This window comes from Danio rerio, chromosome 25 (assembly GCF_052040795.2).
Source record: "Danio rerio strain M-AB ecotype USA chromosome 25, GRCz13ab, whole genome shotgun sequence".
Taxonomy (NCBI): Eukaryota; Metazoa; Chordata; class Actinopteri; order Cypriniformes; family Danionidae; genus Danio; species Danio rerio.
In genome coordinates, this window is record NC_141045.1 from 934879 (window position 1) to 942500 (window position 7622).

A 7622-nucleotide genomic window follows, 5' to 3' on the forward strand; every position below is an offset into this window, starting at 1 on the left:
GTGTGTGTGTGTGTGTGTGTGTGTGTGTGTTTAATGTGTGTGTGTTTGTTTAGTGTGTGTGTGTGTGTGTTTGTTCATGTGTGCATTTGTGTGTGTGTGTGTGTGCATGTGTGTCTGTGTGTGCATATGTATTTGTGCATCTGTGTTTGTGTATACGTCTGTGTTTGCAGTGTGTGTGTTTGTCTGCTTTTGTGTGTACTTCTGCACCTGTGTTTGTGTGTGCGTATGTGTATGCAGTGTGTATGCATGAGTGCTTCTGTGTTTGCATTCGCGTCTGTGCATCGATGTTTGTGTCTGTGTGCGCATGCATTAGTGCATCTGTGTTTGTGTGTGCGCCTGTGTATGCAGTGTGTGTGTGCTTGTGCATATGTGTTTGTGTGTGCGCCTGTGTATGTGTGTGTGTGCTTGTGCATGTGCGCCTGTGTTTGTGTGTGCATGGAGTGTGTGTGTGTGTGTGCGTTTTCCAAAAAAACAATCAACCAATGGGGTGAGCTAAATAACATTTATTTAAAGCAGATGAAGGAAAAGCTCAATATTGTCGTATTATTTCTGGAATAAACAACACGTTCTCTGTCTTGACTTGGGCTCTTTGAGATGTTTGTCCTGGAACAAGAGCAGCGCTGTGAGTGAGCGCAGTGTGTGTGCAGTGAGCGTGATCAGGTGTTGCAGCAGTAATGCACCGGCCACAGTTTGCTCTTTTCCTCCAGCAGATAAGCGTTCCCTCTGAGCACCTTTCCTCCGGGGAGAACTCTCTGACCCGGCTGCGGTGGGTTCTGCATGCGCTGCGAATGCTGATAAGCCTCCATTCATCCGCTCTGCGTCCCCCCCGCTGCACCTCTTTCTCTCCATATTTTGGTGCGCCTCCATTGACTTTCTCCTCCTTTCAGAGCGTCTGTAATCCGGGCTCAGTGTCCGGCTCGGCCTCCACAGAGCGGCTTTATTCCTGCGCGTCCGTCCGTCTGTCCACTGGAGGGTTTATCTGCCGAGGCTTTCAGGCCTGCTCTTAATGACCGGCATGGGGAAACTCACATGCTTGGCTTCCCAGGACTGCAAAACACCATGATGATGTCACAGAGGGAAAACCACAGGACAAGAGAATTAAAGAGATCCTGTGTGTGTGTGTGTGTGTGTGTGTGTGTGTGTGTGTGTGTGTGCGTGCGTGCGTGCGTGCGTGCGTGCGTGCGTGTGTGTGTGTGAGTGTGTGTGTACTGGTTTTAGTGGATTACAGGGACTGTTTGTAAATTTCTATAATGGCATGGGTATGATCTAGTTGTACTCTATTAAAGGCCATGAAACAGAACTTAAGATCGTCCTTTTTCCTCTATTGTGATGTACATACACTTGAAACGGTCCTGAAACAAGAAAAAATGTAGGCTGGTGCATGATTTCCTTCTTTAGAAACCAATTACAATGTTAAAAGACGGGCGCTGTTAACAAAATAAAGGAAGACGAATGGACAAATTCCGAGCAGAGATGAGACATAATGATAACCCTGCCCTAAAGGACTGATAGCCCCGCCCTAAAGAATGAATAACTCTTTCCTTAATTACTAGAACTGATAGCTCTTCCTTAAATTACTATTAGCTCCACCCTAAAGGACTGATAGCCAAATCCTAAATTACTACTCTTAAGCGCTGATAGCTCCACCCTATATCACTGATAGCTCCACCCTAAAGAACTAATAGCCCCACGATATAGCGCTGATAGCTCCACCCTATATCACTGATAGCTCCACCCTAAAGAACTAATAGCACCACGATATAGCACTGATAGCTCCACCCTAAAGAATTAATAACCCCGCCCTATAGCACTGATAGCTCCACCCTAAAGAACTAATAGCCCCACGATATAGCACTGATAGCTCCACCCTAAAGAATTAATAACCCCGCCCTATAGCACTGATAGCTCCACCGTAAAGAACTAATAGCCCCATGATATAGCACTGATAGCTCCACCCTAAAGAATTAATAGCCCCACGATATAGCACTGATAGCTCCACCCTAAAGAATTAATAACCCCACCCTATAGCACTGATAGCCCAACCGTAAAGAACTAATAGCCCCGCCCTATAGCACTGATAGCTCCACCCTAAAGAATTAATAACCCCGCCCTATAGCACTGATAGCTCCACCCTAAAGAATTAATAGCCCCACGATATAGCACTGATAGCTCCACCCTAAAGAATTAATAACCCCACCCTATAGCACTGATAGCTCCACCCTAAAGAATTAATAGCCCCACGATATAGCACTGATAGCTCCACCCTAAAGAATTAATAACCCCGCCCTATAGCACTGATAGCTCCACCGTAAAGAACTAATAGCCCCACGATATAGCACTGATAGCTCCACCCTAAAGAATTAATAACCCCACCCTATAGCACTGATAGCCCAACCGTAAAGAACTAATAGCCCCGCCCTATAGCACTGATAGCTCCACCCTAAAGAATTAATAACCCCGCCCCATAGCACTGATAGCCCAACCCTAAAGAACTGACAGCCCCGCCCTAAAGGAAAGATAGTTTCACATTAAAGAGCTGGGAGCCCCGCCCTAAATGATTAATAGCTCCACCCTAAACTATTGACAGCCCCACCCTAAAGGACAGATAATTCCACACTAAAGAGCTGAGAGCCCCGCCCTAAATTATTAATAGCTCCACCCTAAAGAACTAATAGCCCCGCCCTAATGGACAGACAGTTAAACACTAAAAAGCTGAGAGCCCCGCCCTAAATGATTAATAGCTCCACCCTAAAGAACTGATAGCCCCGCCCTAATGGACAGTTATTTCCACACTAAATAAATAACTCCACCCTAAAAAAAATTGATAACTCAACCCGAAAGAACTGATAGCCCCGTCCTAAATGACTGATGGCTCCGCCCTAAAGGAATGCCATATGACCTGAAGTGAAGACAGATGTTTTGAGGTGGAGGAACTTTATATTTACAAAATAAAGAAGTGCACAGATACATCGCTTATCAAGAACTACTATGCACATATAAACATAAGAAGAGTACATTTTGATTTCATGACAACTTTAAAGAGGCTTATGAGGACATAACTGGTGTCCCCTTAATTCCAAATGCTTCAAATCATAATTAAATAACCCCGCCCTTAACAACTGATAGCCCCACCCTTAAGGATAGATAGTTTAAGACTAAAGAGCTAATAGTCTCAGCCTAAAGGATTAATATCTCCACCCTACTGATAACCCTGTTCTAAAATGACTGATGGCTCCGCCCTAGAGGAACTCCATATGACCAGAAGTGAAGACAGTTGTTTTGAGGTGGAGGGACGTTTATGAGGCCAAATTGTTTTTAACAACATAACAAAGTGCACAGATACATCGCTTACAGCAAGAACAACACATATAATCATAAGAAGACTACATTTTGATTTCAAGCCAGCTTTAAGGTGGTTTATGAGGACATAACCGGTGTCCTTGTTGTTCCAAATGCTTAAAAACCATAATTAAATTAAGTCTTTTACATTCAGAGTTTGTCCGCGAGTGTGCTGTGATGATTGGTTTAGGGGTAGGGGTGGTGTAGGGTCGTGTAATAAGTGTTTTTACTGTATAATATATATTATGCCTATGATGAGTCCTTGTAAAACACCAAGATCAACATGAGAGTTTAGGAATCGGGTTGGGGGAACGCCATAGAAAATACAGTTTGTGCAGGATAAAAGTCCCCACAATTCACAAATACAAAGCAGTGTGTGTGTGTGTGTGTTTGTGTGTGTGTTTAAAGGAGCAGTTCACCTAAAACAAAAACCCTTCAAGTTGCTTATAGTGACCACAAACTGTTGAACCAGACGTTTGCCTGCAGATTGAGGGGCTGTTCACGCAGAATATTTCATTCTCACCAGTGCTCTACTTTTCCATTATTTTCAACGTCAACATGATGCATCAAAAAAAGTCCTGTTTTAATCTGTGACTGGACATCTGCAGACGTCTCAGGTTTGGTACAGTCAGCTGAACGGTTGCATAACACACTCTTACTGCGGTAAACCTGTGCTTGTACTGCAGGGTTCTGGAGGTGAGCTGGGTGTTTTACTCCTCTACGTGGGAACAAGCGAACTGCTGCTATATCTGTCCTCAACAATGAGTCCTTTCACACAGCATCTGCGGGATTCATGTTACACCGTCTCTCCAACGAGCGGAATTAAAAATCATTATTACATCAATTACATGCTTCAGATGCATACGCATTCAGCAGCAGGTAAATTACACACACACACGCGCGCACGCACACACAGGTATATACAGCAGAGGAAAGATACATGCAGATGAGACCAAGACAAAACGCATTGCGCTGGCTATTGGAGGCTCTTTGGAAGTGTGTGTGAGAGTCTGTGTATGTAAACTAAGCAGTTTCTAAGGTGTTTGTGTGTTGTTTTACTTTTAACCATGTTTCTAGGGAATTCTGGCAGTTGCTAGGGTGTTTCTATGCAGTTTCTAAGGTGTTTTAGGTTTTGTTTGACTTTTTTACCATGTTACTAAGGGGAAATGGGAGTTGCTAGGGTGTTGCTATGCGGTTTCTAATGTATTTTAGGTTTTGTTTGACTTTTTTACCATGTTACTAAGGAATACTGGTAGTTGCTCAGGTGTTGCTATGCAGTTTCTAAGGTGTTTTAGGTTTTGTTTGACTTTTTTACCATGTTACTAAGGGGAAATGGGAGTTGCTAGGGTGTTGCTATGCAGTTTCTAAGGTGCTTTAGGTGTTGTTTTACTTTTTACCATGTTACTAAGGAATCCTGATAGTTGCTAGGGTGTTGCTATGCGGTTTCTAAGGTATTTTAGGTTTTGTTTGACTTTTTTACCATGTTACTAAGGGGAAATGGGAGTTGCTAGGGTGTTGCTATGCAGTTTCTAAGGTGCTTTAGGTGTTGTTTGACTTGTTTACCATGTTACTAAGGAATACTGGTGGTTGCTCAGGTGTTGCTATGCAGTTTCTAAGGTGTTTTAGGTGTTGTTTGACTTTTTTACCATGTTACTAAGAGAAAATGGGAGTTGCTAGGGTGTTGCCATGCAGTTTCTAAGGTGCTTTAGGTGTTGTTTTACTTTTTACCATGTTACTAAGGAATCCTGATAGTTGCTAGGGTGTTGCTATGCGGTTTCTAAGGTATTTTAGGTTTTGTTTGACTTTTTTTTACCATGTTACTAAGGGAAAATGGGAGTTGCTAGGTTGTTGCTATGCAATTTCTAAGGTGCTTAAGGTGTTGTTTGACTTTTTTACCATGTTACTAAGGAAAACTGGTAGTTGCTCAGGTGTTGCTATCCAGTTTCTAAGGTGTTTTAGGTGTTGTTTGACTTTTTTACCATGTTACTAAGGGAAAATGGGAGTTTCTAGGGCGTTGCTATGCAGTTTCTAAGGTGCGTTAGGTGTTGTTTTACTTTTTACCATGTTACTAAGGAATCCTGATAGTTGCTAGGGTGTTGCTATGCGGTTTCTAAGGTATTTTAGGTTTTGTTTGACTTTTTTTTACCATGTTACTAAGGGAAACTGGGAGTTGCTAGGTTGTTGCTATGCGGTTTCTTAGGTGTTTACGTGCTTTTACCATGTTGCTGTGAAGCTTTAAATGAGTTGTGCTGGTTATCAGGGTGTCCCATGTTTAATAATCCTGATATTGTCTAAATATAGAAGATTAACATGATGTGATCAGTGTGAGAAACGCAGTCGTGTATTATTCTACTGGACACATCTGTGGAGCACAGAGTGAGATGAGTCCAGCCTCTTCATGGAGAATAACACTGATATCCTGAATGGCGGAGGTCTGTAAAGGGACGTCTGCTCCTGCTTTCTGTGCTGCTTTTGTGTTTACACTCATTGACATAAACAGTAAAGCAGCGTTCGGGACATCCTCTGTGTTTCTCACGGTGTTCAAACACACACACACACACACACACACACTCACACACTAAATAAACACCCATCACAGATTCCTCAAAGTCTTCAAAGAGTCTTCAGATTGTCCTCTAAAGCGGTGTGTGACAAAAGCAGCGGGTCTGTGCGTGTCTGAGGTGTGTGTGTGTATGTGTGTGTATGTGTGTTTTAGCGTCAGCATTGATCTTCAATGGACGCCACTGTCCTACAGGTGCATCTGAACTCTACACACACCTGAGCAGCTCTCATCATGGCTATTATGACAGGGAGAATGTGTGTTTAAGCAAGAAATAATCACTCGCACCACATGCTCGAAGATATAAGTATCAGCTAAGTATGTGTGTTCTTGTGTGTGTGTGTGTGTGTGTGTGTGTGTGTGTGTGTTTGCGCTTGTGTTTGTGCTGCATGTACTGTATGAGTGTGAGTTTGTGTGTGTATCAGTGTGTTTGTGAGATTGTGTTTGAGTGTGTGTTTTACTGTGATGTGTGTATGTATGTGTATCAGTGTGTGTTTTAATGTGTGTGTGTGTGTTTGTGTGTGTGTAGTGTTCTGCCGCTGATAGACTCAGTGAGATACGGGTCTGTATCCCGTCTGGAATGTCAGGATTCTGTAATTCCCGCAGGAGGAGGAAAGTGTGTGTGTGTGTGTGTGCGTGTGTGTGTGTGTGTGTGTGTGTGAGGAGTTTCCCAGCAGGCGGAAGACTGAGGAGACTCCCTGTGGTGTAAAACACTCATTTACTGCGGTAAGCATGCAGGAGAGCTGCAGCACAGTCTGATTAATCCAGCAGAGCCCAGAAACCAGAATAATCTACAACACTCTAATGCACAACTATTTAATTTAATTTAATTTACCTTAATTTGCCTAATTTAAATTAACTTAATTTGCCTTAATTTAAATTAACTTAATTTAGCTTCATTTAATAAACCTTAATTTAATTTACCTCAATTTAATTGTATTTTATTTTATTTACCTTAAATTTAATTTAATTTAACTTAATTTAATTTACCCTAATTTAATTTACCTTAATTTAATTTACCCTAATTTAATTTATCTTAATTTGATTTGTCTTAATTTAACTTAATTTAATTAAATATACAGTAATTTAATTTACCTTAATTTAATTTACTTTAATTTACCTTATTTTAATTTAATTTATTTTACTTACCTTAATTTAATTTAACTTACTTTAATTAAATTTAACTTAATTTAATTTGATTTAATTTACCCTAATTTCATTTAACTTAATTTAATTTACCCTTATTTAATTTACCTTAATTTAATTTGTCTTAATTTATCTTAACTTAATTTAAGTAAATATACAGAAATTTAATTTACCTTAATTTAATTTACTTTAAGGTAAATAAAATAAATAAAATTAAAATAAGGTAAATTAATTTAATTTAATTAAATTTAACTTACTTTAATTAAATTTAACTTAATTTAATTTGTTTTAATTTACCCTAATTTAATTTAACTAAATTTAATTTACCATAATTTAATTTACCTTAATTTAATTTGTCTTAATTTAACTTAACTTAATTTAATTAAATATACTGTAATTTAATTTACCTTAATTTAATTTACTTTAATTTACCTTATTTTAACTTTATTTTATTTACCTTAATTTAATTTAACTTACTTTAATTGAATTTAACTTAATTTAACTTGATTTTTTATTTAACTTACCTTAATTTAATTTACTTTAATTTACCTTAATTTATCTTAATTTAGTTTAACTT

At 39.6% G+C, this 7622-nt stretch overlaps 2 protein-coding genes across 3 annotated transcripts in view; one reads left to right on the forward strand and one right to left on the reverse strand.

The window, feature by feature from the left end:
• LOC101886654 (A disintegrin and metalloproteinase with thrombospondin motifs 20) overlaps positions 1–7622 on the reverse strand; it is a 148276-nt gene that overhangs the window by 129859 nt on the left and 10795 nt on the right. The window lies entirely within an intron of this gene.
• irak4 (interleukin-1 receptor-associated kinase 4) overlaps positions 3991–7622 on the forward strand; it is a gene marked incomplete at its 3' end in the record, with an annotated part of 27743 nt that continues 24111 nt past the window's right edge. The window contains 1 exon segment of the mRNA NM_001441849.1: positions 3991–4218.